The following is a 19,447-nucleotide window of genomic DNA, read 5'->3' as shown; positions in this document are numbered from 1 at the left end:
TATGTTATTTGTTTATTTGTTTGTTATTATTTGTCTGTTTATCATTGTTTCCTTGATTATCATTTATTATTTATCTATCAATTTATCATTATTTACTATTTATCTGTTCGTTTATCATTTAACTCTACCTATTTTTTTTTTTACTTATTTTATTTATTACCATTTATATCATAATTTCTATTTATTTGTTTATTAATTAATTAATTTATCTATCTATCATTTTTATTTTCGTATCCGACCTAGTTATTGACCAAAAGGTCTTCTGCCGGCATGCTCCTCCTTTGAAAAAAAAAAAAAAAAGAATAAAAAAAAAAAAAAAAAAAATCCGAAGTTGGTATCGGGACCCGATGTGTAAGAATTCTTTTCCAGTGGCTAGCACCGGTCGTCGTCGGGGGAATTCAAACTGAATCGTTTGTTCTTACGAAAATGACCACATCTCAGCCGCACACATATTCCTCATCTGTCTGCTTAATGTTTTCCACAAGACAACCAACAATTTGATCCAAAATGCAGGTCCATTGGAACGCGATTCACATTTCTCGCAAAAGTGCATAACTATTGTGTTTCTGGTACTAAAACCAACTTCATAACATCACGATAGATTGTATAATATACAACTATGACATGATTTTCTTATCGCCTCCATTAATTTATTTGTGTGAAAGCAAGGTATGATCGATCATGGCGTCGTAATCTGGGACGTAAATTTACATAACCTGACGATGTCGTCCGTTGAATTGTCTCGAGTATAACGGTTGTATTCTTAACAAAAAAATTTGCTTATACAAATCTTATATAAATCCTTGGAAGGGAAATATCTATAAAAGGAAAGATTATTTTTCAAGAATCTGTAGAGTATGGTACTGGGCTGGAAGGTATGATTGACAACTTAATACATTTGCTATATAAGACAAAAACTTTCTTACGGGAGTGCTTTTAATTTCCTCATCTGCACAATTAATTGATTTCTCAGTAAGCTACAAATTAGTTGTCACTCTACGAAACAAATTTCTGGTAGTACCTTATATAAACTAATTAATTCATTACAAAATGCATCATATTTTAAAGTCATCTGTATGTGTGCTTATACATGCATGACGTATAAGCATATATACTGATTGTATAAGGTGAGAATATTTTATTTTCATAGAAATATTTAGCCTCAGACGATATTATTTTATTGATTTGAGTAAACATTTCCAATGCTGAAAAGAATCGTCTGTGTAGTAGCCAGAATTAAATGTGAATTATATTAAGATAATGTTCGTGTTGTATCCCTTTCGATACACTGTGACTATGTTACAATTTGTTTCTCTTCGTTTAGTGACTGTTCATAAGATTGCTAAATATTTTCTCCTTTTTAACAGCGTTGACTCTATGATAGTAATGGGGGTCAGAAGTGTAGAAAGTTGTCTGGAAAATATAGAGAATTCTACAGAATTCAAGAGGCCATTTGCAACCTCACCAAATTGAACGAAATTATCCAACGACAGACAGAATGAAATATGTAAATATTACTTTGCACTGCAGAGACTGAATATATTGTATTTAATGATAATATGATCAACTATAAGTTAGAATGAAATATAGACATTTTTTTTGTAATAAACTTGTCACAGAATTCAATTAAATGCATTCCGATCGTGTAAGGCTGGAACAAAAGTACTATGTCATCAGTCTGATTGATGAAATTATGTCAAATTTAATTTAGCTCAAGCCATTTTGTTCAAAACCGAATGTTTATGACATGCACGACTACAATAAAATGTTGATTACAATATGTCGTCTGTTTGATCGATATATTTTGCTTCACTTTCGTTTCTTATCGAATGCTCACGGTACTACTACAAATTCATTTACCTTTCACAAATGGCCGCCCACTTTCCAAATTTCATTGTGGAAAAGTTAGACGGTTTTACACAAAAGGTAGAAAGTGAATATAGCCACTAAAGATTTTTTGAAAAATGTGGAGAAAGTCGTATTTCCAATATTGTTTCAGGAAACGAAATATGTTTCCAGCAGACCCTAAAATTCGGTGAAGAGTTTTTTATTCGTTTATTTACCTATTTTGTCAGGTGATCTTATTCTCCTTTTTTTTCTGACCCAACCATTCGACTGACTCAGCTTCGACTTCGTCTTGGTTGATTTACGACCTTTGGGCGAATAAAGCTGTCTGGCACCAGCCGGAAGAAAACGGGAAAATAAGAGGGAATAACAATAAAAAGAACGAATAAATCAATAAACACAGAAATAGAAATAAATTAATGGATTTGTAAATATTTAAGTAGATAAATAAATAAAGAAAGAATATATAAACAAATAGATAACTGGAAAAAGAAAGAAAAAATGTCGTCGTATTCAAGGAATTAACCATTTCAAACTAAGAAAACGGAAAAATAAGAAGGAATAACTATAAAAAGAACGAATAGATTAATAAGCGTATAGAAAAAGAAATAGATTAATGAATTTGTAGATATTTAAGTAGATAAATAAAAAAGAAAATATAAACTAACAGATAACTAGAAAAGAGAAAGAATGTCGTCGTATTCAAGGAATTAACCATTTCAAGCTAAGTGTTTACTTAAACATTTTTTTTTACCGATGTTGGATGATTTCATTCGGTTTTAGAGAAATCCTCCAGCCTAACTGGTTTAAAGGGCGTTTCAACTGATCCTTCCACTTCAAGTGATCACTTATGATTTTTTTAGTTGATACCAGACGATTTTATTCAGCTTACGAGAAACTTGCTCCTCAGTGAGTTATAGTGACTTGTAGTGGTAAGACATGCTGACAGAAGACCCTCCTTTTCATAACGAGATCGGATAAATGTGTGTGTGTGTGTGTGTGTGTGTGTGTGTGTGTACATATATTTATATATGCATATATATATATATACATATATATATATATATATATATATATATACTGTATATATATATATATATACATACATACATACATACATACATACATATATATATATATTTATATATATATATATATGTATATATATATATACATATATATATATATATATATATATATATATATATATATATATATAGATGGAAAAAGAGAGTCTTGGGTCTCGTTTCGAGTTTATTACCGACCGGTTTCGTTTGTAGCTTCTTCAGAAGAAGCTACAAGCGAAACCGAACAGGAATAAATTCGGAACGAGACCCGTGACTGTCTTTTTTCCATCTCCTTCAACTTGTCACAGTGTCTCAACAAAATATATATATATATATGTATATATATATATATATATTTATATATATATATATATATATATACATATATATATACAAGAAATCATAAACAACGCGTGATTCACAAAATATGCGATTAACTAGGAAAATGAAAGCTTGGTAACTGAACGTTTTCATCTATCTAAGACATTTTCAAAGGAACTTTTGAAAATATTTTAAATAGACGAAAACGTTCGGTTACCAAGTTTTCATTTTCCTAGTGGTTACTTGCACACACACACACACACACACACACACACACACACACACACACACACACACACACACACACACACACACACACACACACACACACACACACACACACACACACACACACACACACACACACACACTTTCAACGAACGGACGGCTTGAAGAACGTTCTGAAGAAAAGTGCCGATTGTGGATCCCAACGCAAAGAGAAGTACCTTTTTGTATTTGCAGGGTGGGGGGAAATTGCTCGTGGGGCAGTAGGTAAGTAGGAAAAGAGGAGAAGGGGAGGGATTGCTGGGGAAATGGAAGGAAATGAGGATGTGGAGGACTTGGCCCAGGCAGACGGGCGTAAGGTCAACATGAAACGACCACCGGACCAGCTCAGTGATGACGAAATGGCAAATAAAAATGTAAAGATTAGAAGTATAGAGAGGAGCAATACAGTAGAAAGTGACGAGAATATGTTCCAGGGATTTAAAGAGGGTGGGGGGGACACAACCCCCCCCCCCCCGACTGATAAGACTAGAGGAGAGAGTTGATAAGGTGATCGAGGACTTGGAACGTAAGTTAGGTAATGTAGACTCCATTTTCCAGAGAATTGAAAGGTTGGAAACAACTAGAGAAGGCTAACAGAAACTTAACTGAAGAAGTAGAGGACCTAAAAAGACAGTTAGGAAATGTAAAGGAGGAGAATGAGAAATTGAAGAAGAATAGTAATGAAAACAGAGAGAAAATAGCTACAGAAGTTAAAAATTGGAGAATAACTCAAGAAGGGAATAAGGTTTCATTCACTGACATAGTCAAACAGCAATTGAAAGAACATAATGAAGACTCAGTTATTAAAGTGATGAGACAGAAGGAGAATATAGTAAGAGAATTAGCTGACAAAAAGAAATGTATAATTATATTAGGAATGGAAGAGAAACATAACCCAGATAGAACCTCAAGAATCAATGAGGAAAATGAAAGAGTAAGCAGTTTATTAAAATTAGTCCAGGAAGATGAACCAGAAATTATAAAGGAAATTGAGGAAAAATTCAGACTCGGAAAATATAGTACAGATAAGACCAGACCAATTAAGATTAAATTCAGGTCACAAACAACGGCAGAGAAAATTCTATCCAAGACAGGGAAACTAGCAACAAATGATCAATATAAAAAGGTATGGATAAAAAGAGAAATGAATAAGGAGGAAAGAGAGGCAGAAAAGCAGAAAAGAAGTGAAGCTAAGGCAAAAAACGAGGAAAGAACGGAGTCAGAGAAAGAGAGATTCTATTGGAGAGTAGTGAACATGAAAATAAAGCAGTTCGACATACTAAAGAAAAACATAAGGGAAACAGAGAACACAATGGAAGTGGCAGAAAACTAAGAGTGTCTTACACAAATATAGATGGATTGATAACAGGATTGAATGAACTGAATGATTATTTGAAAGAAAAAGAACCGGACATAATGGGAATTGTAGAAACAAAATTAAAAGGCCCACTACCACCCAACAGTGTAGGACATGATACATACAATTATTGGATTAGAAACAGAGAGAAAAAAACAAGGGGGTGGAGTTATGTTCCTGACTAAGAAGGATATAAACGTGAAAGGTGTCATATATGGAAAGAATACAGTAGAGATGATTATGATAGAAGTGGAAGACCGAGATAAGAAGAGCAGAAAATTTGTGATCAATTATGTGCCTCCGAAAACAGCCTCATGGGAAGAGAGTGAACATAAAAGTATGTTAGAGGACACAAAGATAGCATTAACTAAAATAATGGAAGACGGAGGAAGAATAGTTATGATGGGCGACTTTAATTGCAAAGAAATCTGCTGGGAAGAAATGACAGTAAAGAGTGGTGATGACTCATGGGGAAATGCTCTACTTGAGATGATTACTGACCATTCAATGACACAATGGATACAAGAGAACACTAGGTATAGAAATGAAGAAGAACCATCGAGGCTAGACTTAATAATTACATCTGAACCTAGAATAGTGGACAAGATTGAATATAAAACACCAATAGGTAAAAGTGACCGCATATTGATTGAACTGGAACTTAATGAAGAAAAATATATGAAAAGAAATGAACAATATAGAAAAGGAAGAATGATGTATGAAAAAACAAACTTTGATAAAATAAGAGAATTCTTCCAACAAGAAAACTGGGAAGAAATATACAAAGAAGAAACATCAGTGGAAGAGAAATGGAATATTTTGACAAAAATTTACAAAAAAGGAGTGGAAAAGTATGTCCCAAGACAAAAACAAGAAAAAGAATATGTAAAATGCTGGTACAACAAAAGTTGTAGGGAGTTAAAAGACAAAAGAGACAAAGCCTGGACCAGATGGAAAAAAGACAGAAGACCTGACAAATGGAAAATATATACTGGTTATAGAAATGAATATGTACCAAAGTGCAGAGAGGAAACAAGAAAAATATGAAAAAGATGTTATAGAAAAGTGTAAAGATCAACCAAAACTATTCTACAGATTTGTAAACAATAAACTGAAAAACAAACAAGACTTGGAGAAATTAAGACAAGGAGGAGTTGAATACACTGAGGAAATGGAAATGGCAGAAATTATGAACAAACATTTTAAATCAGTGTTTACAAGGGAAAATATACAACCTGAAGAGATTGAGTGGAAGGAAAAAGTCCCCCCTATGGAAGAAATAGAAGTAACAAAGAATGAAATATTGACACACTTGGGTAATTTTGATGTCAGAAAATCGCATGGGCCAGATGAAATAGCAAACTGGATTCTGAAAGAATGCAGGAATGAACTGGCAGACAAAATACATAGCATAATAAGCAGTTCCTTAAAAGAAGGAAAAGTTCCAGAAGATTGGAAAAAAGCAAATATAGTACCTATATATAAAGGAGGAAATAAAGAAGAACCTACCAACTATAGACCAGTCTCTCTAACAAGTACAATAGCAAAAATATGTGAAAGAATTATCAAAAGTAGATGGGTAAAATACTTGGAAAAAAACAACGTACTAAATCCAAGGCAATTTGGATTCAGACAAGGACGATCATGCGTCACCAATTTAATATGTTTCTATTCAAGGCTAATAGATATAATACAAGAAAGAGATGGATGGGCTGATTGTGCATTTCTAGACCTAAAAAAAGCTTTTGACAAAGTACCACATAAGAAGTTGCTTAAGAAATTAGAATATGAAGGAGGAATACAAGGTAAATTGCTAAATTGGATGGAAGACTTTTTTGCAAGAAAGAAAAATGAGAGTAGTGATAAGAGATCAGCACTCAAAATGGAATGAAGTAATAAGCGGTGTCCCGCAGGGAACAGTTCTGGCCCCAATAATGTTTGCTATATATATTAATGATATGGATGAAGGAATTGAAAGCTATATGAGCTTCTTTGCAGATGATGCAAAATTACTGAAAAGAGTGAAAACTGAAGAAGATTGTGAATCACTACAGAGAGATCTAAATAAAGTACAAGAATGGAGTAGGAAGTGGGAGATGGAGTTCAATACAAAAAAGTGTAGTATAATGGAATTTGGAAAAAGCAAAAACAGAATAACAGGATCATATAATTTGGGAGAAGAAGGAATAAAAAGAGTAGAAAATGAGAAGGACCTGGGAGTCATTGTTATGAATAATATGTCACCTGAGAAACATATAAATAAGATTTTTGGAGAAACCTATAATTTAATAAGAACAATCAAAGTGGCATTTACATACCTGGATGAAGAAATGGTGAAGAAAATCCTAATCACCCTGATAAGACCAAGATTGGAATATGCAGCAACGATATGGTCACCAAGTACAAAAAAATGTATAAAAAAACTTGAAAGAATACAAAGAGCAATTACAAAACTGGCACCAACACTCTCAAAACTATCATATGAAGAGAGACTACAAAAACTTAAACTACAGACACTAGAGCAAAGAAGAGAGAGAGGAGATTTGATAGCTATTTACAGAATCATGAAAGGCATAGAAATTACTGATAGAGAGAATCTGATAAAATGGGATGACAGAAATACAAGAGGACACGGAAAGAAAATAAAAAAAGACAACTATAGAAGAGATTTGAAAAAGAACAGCTTTCCTCACAGAGCAATAGACAGTTGGAACAAGTTAGATGAGAAAGTGGTGTGTGCAAAAACAATACATGAATTTAAAAATAGTTTAGATGAAATGAGATATGAAGACGGGACCCTCACGAGCATAGCTCCCCTTCCCGTAAAATACAACTAGGTAAATACAACTAGGTAAATACACACACACACATACACACAGACACACACACACACACACACACACACACACACACACACACACACACACACACACACACACACACACACACACACACACACACACACACATATATATATATACAGGAGCGGACAAAAGTGATGGCCGTGTGGGGCAGGAGAACAAGAATTTTGCCTGTTTTATAACCATACCCATTGGATACAGTATTGAATTTGGATAAAATTGATGGCTGGGCTGTGTGTTGTGTAGGAGGGTCTGAGTCACATGGCAGCACAAAATGGCGATTAGTGTGCATCTAGCTATTGTGGGAAGAGGATTGCTGTGGTGGGTGCTTGAAGAATTTTCTCTCCGACGCGTTGATTTTTTACCATTCGAGGCATCCCTACGACCCTAATATGAAGTAGTTGCTCAGATAATTGCTTTAAAGAAATCTGGCCTGCAAACCAAACAAATAGTGCAGCAAATTGGTGCCAGTGAGAGAACAGTGCGCCGTTGGGTTGCCAGATTTTATGAGGAGGGAGGGAACGACCTACCATCTTCAAAACCAAGGTCTGGTAGGCCTAAGAAGACTTCGGGTGGGGCCCACAATATTTTGAAACGTACTTAGGAGTCTACTCTAAGAACCACAGCCAGGAAAATCAAGTAAGATAACCCAGAACTGTTTGGTGGTGTGTCTGTGAGGACAGTACGCCGCCGCATCAAGGACCTGAATTACAAGAGGTGTCGCCCTGTGAAGAAACCCATCACTGGCACCAATTTGCTGCACTATTTGGTTGGTTTGCAGGCCAGATTCCTTTAGAGAAATTATCTGAGCAACTGCTTCACATGGATATTCTCTCCTAGAGGTCATATTAGGGTCGTAGAGATGCTATCAAACATGATTTAGAAAGTAACTGTTTGATAAATGATAGCCAGCATGGATTCAGTCGGAAACATTCTTGCGTGACTAACTTACTCGAATTCTACAACACAGTCATCTTGAATTACGACAAAAGAAACAATATAGATTTAGTATATATGGACTAGGAGAAGGCTTTTGGTACCTTCCCGCACGAAAGACTACTTGCTAAATTAGCTTCACACGGAATAAATGGTGGCCAATTAAGCTGCACTAGTAATTGGTTATACGATCGTAAACAGAGTTATTCTAAATGGCAAAGCTTCAAGATAGAAAAAATTAAGTAGAGTTTCTCAAGGTTCCGTTCTTGAGCCACTTCTATTCATAGTACATATAAATGATATAGACTACGGAATGAGATCTATTGTCTCCAGATTTGCTGATGATACAAAAATGGGCGGATTGGCAAATGATCACTTAAACCACGCCCACGTTACAGCTCGGGATGTTATGTCCCAGTATTTCGTAACAGAACCAAAACAGCTGTTTAAAATGCCGCACATGATTCCTGATAATCTATTGATGTCCTTTGTAACTCAAATTCTTTGTGAATGTCTTTGTATTTTCAGCAATGTGTTTACTAATCGTGTTTTTTTTCCTGGTTGTCGTTTTTAAATCCCTCTAGATCAGTAGTTACTAAACTAGGAGGTGCGGAGCAAGAAGTAATTTGTTCAAAAATCATTGTTTAATAAGAATAATTATATCATTCCAAGTACAAGTGTCTGCCAATGCATACGTGTAAATCATAATTCTATCACTCACCCAAATCCCTTTACTATTAAGTTAAACAGTGCCAAGTTATGAATAATAAAAAAAGAAACGAAAAAAAAGGGGGAGAGGGCGGGCGAATCTCTTGGAAGGAAAACGGGGCCGTCATTTATGATAATTTGTGAACCACTGTTCTAGCTTGTTGCATAAGTTTAATAAATATTAATCAATTATATATAATCATAAAGTCATTAAGATCTCTTGAATTTCTAGTAAGGTTGTCTCTTTTTTCCAATACTTTTTTCTCTGTTTATCAAATAAACTATATTGAGTCCAGCAGAATTTTGTCACATCGTTGTATAAATTTGATAATCGTCAAGTGATTAAGTTCTTTTGAATTTCTAGTAAGTTTGTCTCTTTTTGTCAATACTTTTTCTCTATTTATCAAATAAACTGTATAGAGTCCAGAAGAATTCTGTCGGTTTAATAAAATCGCCGGGCGAAAAACAAAATAAAATCATAAGTTCTGATGTGTATTCATAAGCACTAATCTTTAGAGACCATTATGGGATTATATCTACATATTTTCCAGAACATCACACACGATATCTCAACGCACATCACATCACATCACACTGCTGCACATCAGTCCACGTCACATCTCAGGGTGTTACGTCCCAGAAAAAACGCATCAATCAACAACCTTATGACGTCACATCGACAGTCCATTTCGTCATGTAGCTTATCGACATTTGATAGTCATTTCACATCATGTGTGTGTGTTTGTGTGTATATATATATATATACATATATATATATATATATATACACACATATATATACATACGTATATATATATATATATATATATATACCCACATACACACATACACGACCAAGGCACATAGCAAGTCGTCTCCCAACTCACCTTATCCACGGTCCGCGTCCTTTGCCACGATGAAGTCCCTCAAACTCTCCAGTACACCTCTCTTCCCCCACCCCTATCCTCCTCCTCTTCCTCCTCCTCCTTCTCCTCCTCCTCCTCCTCCTCATTCTCATCCTTCTCATCCTCCTCCTCCTCCTCAATATCTTTCTTCCTCCACCCTCTTCTCGTTCTCCTACTCCCCAGTTCTTTCTCTCACAATCTTTTTTGTTCTGGTATAATTTAATTTCGGTCTGGTAGTAACTCTTAGAAGTATTTTGAAAAATGGTAAGACGATTCTATTCGTTTCGAGGATTAACCTCATTTGTTAGTGTTCACCCTTTTGCTGTTTTATTTTATTTTATTTATTTCTTATTATTTTTTTTTGCTGAGGGAAATTGTCTTGCAGCAGTTAGAATATACGTCTACATTCATAAAACGCAGTGAAAAGGTTATTTTCTTCATCATTCTTCCTTTTATTAGACAACGCGGATCATAATATTTTTTCTCATACCAAACCGTTCCGTGAAACTGGAAATATAATTAGGAAAATTAAATTTTCGGCGTTTTCCTGGTATGAACTGTCATTAAAAGGTTTTTATTAAATATATAGGAATGATAATAATGAAAAAGAATCGTACGACAGTGATAGCAAACGACTTCAATTGTTTCTTTGTTTTGGATTATTCTACGAAAGTTTTCTGTATGACAGAAAATATCGAGGACCTTGTTTCTTCGACTGTAGTCTCCATCAATAATTTAATCAAAATGACGATTATTTAATTTTATTTAATTTCAAACGTTAACTTAGCTCTTCCACTCTTTCTTCTTCTCCTTTATCCTCTTCTTCTCTCTCCTGCTCTTCCCTTTCCTTCTTGTTCTCCATTTGCTCTTCTTCCTCCTCTATCTTCTGTGTCTCTCTCACCTCTTCTTTCTTCTTCATCACCGTCATTTTCTCTTTTCCCTTTTTACATCAGACAGGTAATCCTCTCTTCATGGATATCCTTTTCCTTATATCCACCTTTTTCTCCCACTAATTCCTCCTTCTCCCACTCCTCCTTCTTCTTCTACTTCCTCTCTTCGTTCAGCCCTTTTTGATTCTGTCCCCTTCCCCTCTTTCCTATTTCCCTACTCCTCCTTCTCCTCTTCCTCCTTTTTCTCTTTCTCCTTCTCCAAGATCGTCCAAATATCATCTTCATCCACCTTCCCTTATTCTTACTTTTCCAGTTCGGTTGAGATGTCTTCATCTTTTATTTATTTACTTTATCATTTCCTGAAGTCTCTGGGGCTTCACAGCGGGAGGATTTGAAGTGGGTCGGTGGGTCGGAGACGCGACCGTTGGAGAGGTGAGGGGGAGAGGAAGGGGGAGGGTAAGTTAACGGTCCTAAACATGAAAACGTCGATGTTATCAAGGATATTAACCGTCATCGGTTCAGAAGCTGTGAGTAGTTAGAGGAAGTTCAATTCAAATTAAAATTAAAAAGATTTATTGACATATAGAAATTATACATCAAAAGGGGGTGCATTAGCATGCTAATATACCATGTTTAATGAACTTAATAGTTCAGCTTTACTTTTGTGAACTTTTTGATAATTTTTTGATGAGTGTTATTGTTCAAAAAGTAACATACCTGTTCAGAGTAATCATTAAGTTCAGGATGTCTGTGTTCCAATGGTTCCCTACATTCTATTACATAATGTTGTAATGTATGTGATTTTGATTGTTTACACAACTTACATGGTATGTCATCGCCTCAAAAAAGCTGACGCATTCACACATGATGAAATGTTCGAGTGAATGAATATGCAGACATTCAAACACAATGTATAATAATTACAGATTAAGAAACAGGACCTTACGAGCTGGTGCACTATTTTGAATGCTACAATTAGGTTAATACAATGAAGTAAATACACATATGCATATGTGTACGCACGCATTCATGCACTACAAACACGTACACGCGCACACACACACACACACACACACACACACACACACACACACACACACACACACACACACACACACACACACACACACACACACACACACACACACACACACACACACACACACACACACACACACACACACACACACACACACACACACACACACACACACACACACAATGTGTGAACTTTGAACTCTCTTCCGGTTGGGGGATACCTGTCAATCACGAGTCCAACGCGTGCTCCGGGACCGTGGTGAATTGCACATGACTCGACGGCGCAATGGTGGCCTTTGCGGCTGCTGCTACAGCGTTCCGAGTTCGGGTCCCGCCAAGGGCTGAAATGATTTTATTATCGCTACGCTGCGAGTTGTTACTCCAACTCTCGTGGGCGGGAAGTTGGGTGTGTGTATGCGTAAAGGTCACAGGATTACCCATAGATCGGTCATATATTATCTCTGAGCTCTCCTCCGGGAGGGAAATAGCTGTCGATCACGAGTCCAACACGTGATCCGAGATCGTGGTGAGTCACACACAGCTTGTATGGGTGGAATGTCGACGACTTACCCGGATGTAAATTTCATAATTGCCCGTGAGGTCATCAAATCTAACTCCCGCAAATTGCTTTTTACCATAACGTTACCCCAGTAACTGAAGTGAACATGCCTATTCACTTCTTCGTGGAATTTTGCCTCAAGTTGGCATAACCTAACTTTACCAACTCTGTCCTAACTTAAATTTATGTCATACCTCACCTGATCGAATTTAAGTTACCTTAAGGGTGATCAGCAAACGTGGTTATTCGATTTTCTTTTATATTTTACGTTGTTTTAATATAATTAATCAATACTTGCTCTGACTTAACTTTGTCAAACTTGATTATCTTCCTGTCTAACGGTCCCATATAATAGATACGGCAGCTGGGAACTCTGCGTTGTGGAGAAGAGAATAAAAAAAATGTCGTCGACCCCATCATGATGTGCAAGAATAGGAAGTTTGGGGCACATGAGACGACACGGCGTTAGTGAGTTACCGTTATTCTTTTTTATTGCTTTATCTGTTTGTTTACTTTTTATTTAATTTGTTTATTAATTCATTCAAGTTTTTTACTAAGTGTTCATTTACTTTTTATTTAATGTGCTTATTCATTCGCGTTTTCCTTATTATCTATTCATTTACCTTTTATTTCGTTTGTTTATTCATTCCCGTTTTCTTTATTAAGTATTCATTTACCTTTTATTTCATTTGTTTATTTATTCCCGTTTTCTTTATTAAGTATTCATTTATATTTTATTTGTTTATTCATTCCCGTTTTTTTTTATCAAGTATTCATTTACCTTTTATTTCATTTGTTTATCTATACCCGTTTTCTTTACTAAGTATTCATTTATCTTTTATTTCATTTGTTTAGTCCTTCCCGTTTTCATGATTAGATATTCATTTACCTCTTATTTAATTCATTTATTCGTTCCCGTTTTCATTATTAAGTATTTATTTACCTTTTATTTCATTTGTTTATTCATTCCCGTTTTCTTTATCGAAACTGAATCATCGTGACTTTCCATGAGAATCGTGTGGTCGTTGTATTTTAGGTGAGGATTAATTCTCGTGGTTCTAGGCGTGGTACCTGAACTCAGAGAAGGTTTGAAATTTTGAACCTGGGTTTACGAGCCTTACTGGCCAGTTTAATGTTAAACGTAACAAAAAAGCCCTGACAAACATGTATCTTTAATTATCTTTATTTACCTATGTGCATGTTTTTATTTAAGTAGATTCAGATTCTCAACTAGATGTGTATGATTGATCCATTTTTTCATAATAGTACCAATTTTTGATACGGGGTTTTGAGGAAATTTTGTGAGATCTAAAGGGATACTACGGCTACTGAAGAAGGATTAAAAACCACTGATCTGTTTGGATATTATCACAGTTTTGTTTTGTAGTAAGTTGGAGGTGAGCTCAAAGGGAGAGAAGCTGGAGGAAGTGGACGAATTTTAAATATTCGGGGTCATATGTGGCAGGAAATGGAGGAGTTGGGGTGGAGGTAGTTTATAAAATAAGGGAACTAAGTAGATGTCTTGGAGGGAATAACAATTGTCATAAATAGGTATTTGGGAATGAACGTTAAGAGAAGACTGTATGAAAGGGTCACGGTGCATACGACATTGCACGGGGCAGAGACTTGGAAGGTAAAGAAAGCTAAAATAAGAGAGTTAAACGTGTTTAAGACGAAACCTTTAAAAATTATGATGAGGGTTACGAGGATAGATAGAGTGAGAGATTTGGAGGTGAGGCAAGGAACGGAACAGGAAAGAGAGCTGACAGATAGGCGTGATTAAAGACTGCTAGGAGCACGTGGAAAGAATGAGTGAAAAATATATATACAAAATGAGTGTAAAAGGTAAATTTGGATGTAAGTATAGTGAACTTATGGGAAAGTCCAAGAATAAAGTGGATAGAGTTGATGAAAAGGTCGTAGGATGCAAGATGAATGTCTGTCGAGCAATGAATGGAGTGGGTCAGAGATATGTATGAACGTAGAGTGGTTGTAAGTGGACGAGGAAATAACGATGCGCAAAGGGATTTCTCCTTGTTTGTTCTGTATTTGCTCGAGTGGATGAGAGGAAAGGGGATCGCCATGTGATGAAACGGTGAGGGTAAACCTGCTTCAGCTGTAGGGCCATGTTGTGGAGGTGCTGTGTCTTGCTGCATTGCCTTTGATCCAAACAGCGGTGTGGGAACAAGGTGATCCTTCATCCACAAGGAGCTAACATGGAATAGATAGCGAATGAGTTGATGACAGGATGTAGGATTAGTGTAAGGTGAGTGTATGGTTAGATTCGGCCACTCTACCTAATAAGGGGAAAGGGCCTTTTGTATATGTGTATAGGAACACATTCATTTGTTTATGAATCTATTTTTCATTTGTTCCTATGCACGAGCAAATTCTCTAAACACCCAGAGTTTTTCATTAAATAAAATTCAAATTCCCTAATAGGGGGAAAGGGCCTTTTGTATATGTATACACGAATACATTTATTTGTTTATAAAACTGTTTTTTGTTTGTTCCTATGCACGAGGAAAATTTCTTTGAAAAACCTAGATTTTTCATGGTATAAAATTCAAATCCTTTGACAATTTGTTTCATCCAATCACTCACTCACTCACTCCGTTGGATCTTGAACCTCGTGTAGATTCTGGTCCGCCAACAGTAATCCTCTCCATACCCTTCGGTCCTGTGCTGCTTCCATCCAGGTTATTTTATTTATTCCTCTTCTGTCCATCTCCGCATCCACTCCATCTATCCATCTCATTCGAGGTCTCCCTCTGGGTCTTCTTCCAGGCATTCTACCCATCATAACTCGTTTTAGAATTCATCCATTCAAGAAAATTATTTAAATGTAAGCTAGGTACTTCACAGAAAAAAATCACAGTGACGGTGTAAGAACTGCAGCATAAATCAAAACATTTGCTCATGAATGTATATGTTTATCTATCTCCTTATCTTATCTTATTATAAATAGTTTATGAAGTGATTAATCTATATGACTCATTAACACCCAGATGTTTTTCTCTAACCTAAATAAAATTATGTGGCCTCAGCCAGAACAGCCTCAAAGGAGGACACTGAACTCTAATGGGTTAATTGTCTAATTATCTATTCATTGATTACTTCATTAATCATTTATTTTTTCACGTATAAATGTAATTTATCTCTTTATTGAACTATTCATGCATTCTTCAGCATCCGGTGTCATTGTTGAACAAAAGGTCTCATGTAATCGTATAATTCATTTTGTAAACAAACCCAGATTTACCAATGCAGACTGTGCCAGAGTCCGCCTCCCTTCCTCTCTGTCCGGGTCCTCCAGTTGCCCTATGGGGACAAAGAGTCCTCGGGCCCCGAAACAAGTAAGTCATTGACTTGGCCTTCAAGGCAGCAAGATGAAAGGTTCTTTACTCGAAGGAACTTTTCGTGCTCAAAGAAATAAAGATATTGGGGTCAGAGAGACGTTTTGTGCCCGAAGAACGTTTCGTGCTCGAAGAAACATTTAATTCCTGGATGAACGTTTCATGTTTGAGGGAACGTTTCATCCCGATATGGAGAGTTTCTTAGCTCAAAATATTCATCTAAGGGTCAACGCGGTCTCACACTCTTACACAAGTCCTCCTCCTTCTCTTTGGTGACGCAGAAGCTAACGAAGGGAAGCGAGGAAAATTGGCGTCACAAATCATTTCATCTGATCGTCCGGACATGAATGAGAATGGTGACGACTGTGGCCTTAGGAAAGATTTTCCTGACTACTTTAAGGCAGCTTTTCCCAACCTGGGGTGCTGAAATCAATTAAAGGGGGTGCTGGGAAGTGATGCACACAAAAATCACATTGACATATGAGTGGTAGGGTGGTGAGTTTGAACGCCAAGAATCCGTTGAAGTTTTATCAACGACGTTTCGTTCAACTAGGACTTCTTCAGAGTGTTGGACGAAACGTCAGTAATAAAACTTCAACGGATTCTTGGCGTTTAAACTCACCACCCTACCACACATTCTGTCTTCACACCTGAACATTGATATATGTATCATTGACTGCATAGTTGTGCATATTTGAGTTTTTTCATTGCTATTTTATTTTTCAAGGGTGTTCTTATTTCTTCTACAAACAATATCGTCAATTTGTTTCAGTTCTAGGGAATCAAAAAATAAATCATCAAGCAGTACACTTCACTTTCTTTTATCCTTCTAAGAACAAGATAGGGGTGCTGGACTGCTTAGACATGACAACAGGGGGTGCTATGGTCGGAAAAGGATGGGAAACGCTGCTTTAAGGTCAGCCACCCCTCTCCCCCCCAAAAAAAAAAAGCCTAAGCGTCTCCTGGTGAGTAACCTATGAATACTAAACAGAGTTCGTATAGTAATCACGTACACTCAAAACAAGTTTTCTCGCCTACTCATGCTGTCGACGTAGCGACTCGCTCAGTGTAACCTTTCTGACCAAGCAAAGGCGATCTTCTTAGAACTGAATAGATTTGTCCCTTCTTAAAAGGGTTCTTGGTCCATCAAAAACTTGTTCAAAGTGGGAGGATGTCCCTTCAGATGAATAAAATCGTCTGACTAGAAGAAATCATTTAAGAATGCGTAACCGTACTGAAGAGAAGGAAGGACCTGGAAGATGACTTGCCTGAGAATGAGACATCAGGTTTAAACGAGTAAAGAAAAAAAAAAAAAAAAGGAAGAGGAGGAGGAGGAGGAGGAGGAGGAGGATGAGGAGGAGGAGAAGAAGAAGATGGTAATCGCAAAAATAATGTAGTGCTAAAGGTAATGGTAATGGAAAAGGTAATCCTAATTCTAATCCTATTGCTAGTACTAATACTAATCCTGTCAGTAGTAATACTAATACTAATACTAATGCTAATACTAATTCTAATACTAATACTAATACTATTACTAATACTAATACTAATACTAAAACTAATACTAATATTGATACTAATACTAATACTAATACTGATACTGATACTAATACTAATACTAATGTTAATACTAATACTAATACTAATACTAATACTAATACTAAAAATGAGAAAAACTATGATAATAATTATGACAATTAGGTAGGTAAATACACACACACACACACACACACACACACACACACACACACACACACACACACACACACACACACACACACACACACACACACACACACACACACACACACACACATACACACACACACACACACACACACACACACACACACACACACACACACACACACACACACACACACACACACACACACACACACACACACACACACACACACACACACACACCCACACACACACACACACAGAGAGAGAGAGAGAGAGAGAGAGAGAGAGAGAGAGAGAGAGAGAGAGAGAGAGAGGGATAGACTGATAAGATTTTTATCAACAATGAAGAGCAATAGATATTCTCTCCTTGGGGAGATAATATTTGACCGAAGAGATGAAGCTTCATAGCTGGTTAAAGGAGAAAGCAAAACGGAGGCATATTAAGGTTATAAAAGTGATAAATTTCCTTTTTAATGTGAAGATTAGTTTCCAGTCATTAAAGAATGCTGAATAATTTGGCTCGAAGGTTTGATTCTAAAGTTCTTAGAGCCTAGACTGTGGACTGCATGCGACACGGCGAAAAAGAAAACGGGGGAATAGAGGGTCGGGAGAGGAAGCAGAACATGGAGTCGTTTTGAATTCTGTTGCAGATAACACATTAAAGCTCTGTACAATGTCGCATTGGGATGTATTTCTTTATGTCAGCGAATAGGATAAGTCCTTGTCCTACACGACAGGTAAAATCTTTTTCTTGTGGCGAGGTGGGATCGACGTGCATTGGACGCTATAAACAATCTTCCTCGTTCATCTCCTTTATTGCTCTTCGTTTGTTTTCTTTATCTTTGGATCTCACTGACAGGTCGTCGACGGGCTCTTGTCGCGGGAATAATTCAAATGATTTGCAAGTGTAAGCGCTTCGTTCACAGATACGCACATACATATATACATGTAAACACACACACACACACACACACACACACACACACACACACACACACACACACACACACACACACACACACACACACACACACACACACACACACACACACACACACACACACACACACACACACACACACACACACACACACACACACACACACACACACACACACACACGAGTTCAATACAAAAAAGTGTAGTATAATGGAATTTGGAAAAGCAAAAACAGAATAACAGGAGCATATAAATTGGGAGAAGAAGGAATAAAAAAAGTAGAAAATGAGAAGGACCTGGGAGTCATTGTTATGAATAATATGTCACCTGAGAAACATATAAATAAGATTTTCGGAGAGACTTATAATCTAATAAGAACGATCAAAGTTGCATTTACATACCTGGATGAAGAAATGGTGAAGAAAATCCTAATCACCCTGATAAGACCAAGATTGGAATATGCAGCAACGATATGGTCACCAAGTACAAAAAAATGTATAAAAAAACTTGAAAGAATACAAAGAGCAATTACAAAACTGGCACCAACACTCTCAAAACTATCATATGAAGAGAGACTAGAAAAACTTGAACTACAGACACTAGAGCAAAGAAGAGAGAGAGGAGATTTGATAGCTATTTACAGAATCATGAAAGGCATGGAAATTACTGATAGAGAGAATCTGATAAAATGGGATGACAGAAATACAAG

General features: G+C 36.3%; 1 protein-coding gene across 1 annotated transcript in view; it reads right to left on the bottom strand.

The window, feature by feature from the left end:
• The window catches only part of LOC143030159 (uncharacterized), a 34,570-nt gene extending 24,297 nt beyond the window's left edge, over positions 1-10,273 (bottom strand). Inside the window, exon 1 of the mRNA XM_076193322.1 lies at positions 10,250-10,273. The gene's annotated coding sequence lies outside the window, so the exon portion shown is untranslated. The remainder of the gene's footprint in view (positions 1-10,249) is intronic.
• Positions 10,274-19,447: the final 9,174 nt, after the last annotated feature.

Source organism: Oratosquilla oratoria, chromosome 1 (assembly GCF_046742065.1).
Source record: "Oratosquilla oratoria isolate Oo_2021 chromosome 1, ASM4674206v1, whole genome shotgun sequence".
NCBI lineage: Eukaryota > Metazoa > Arthropoda > Malacostraca > Stomatopoda > Squillidae > Oratosquilla > Oratosquilla oratoria.
This window is presented reverse-complemented; position numbering and strand designations above follow the sequence as displayed.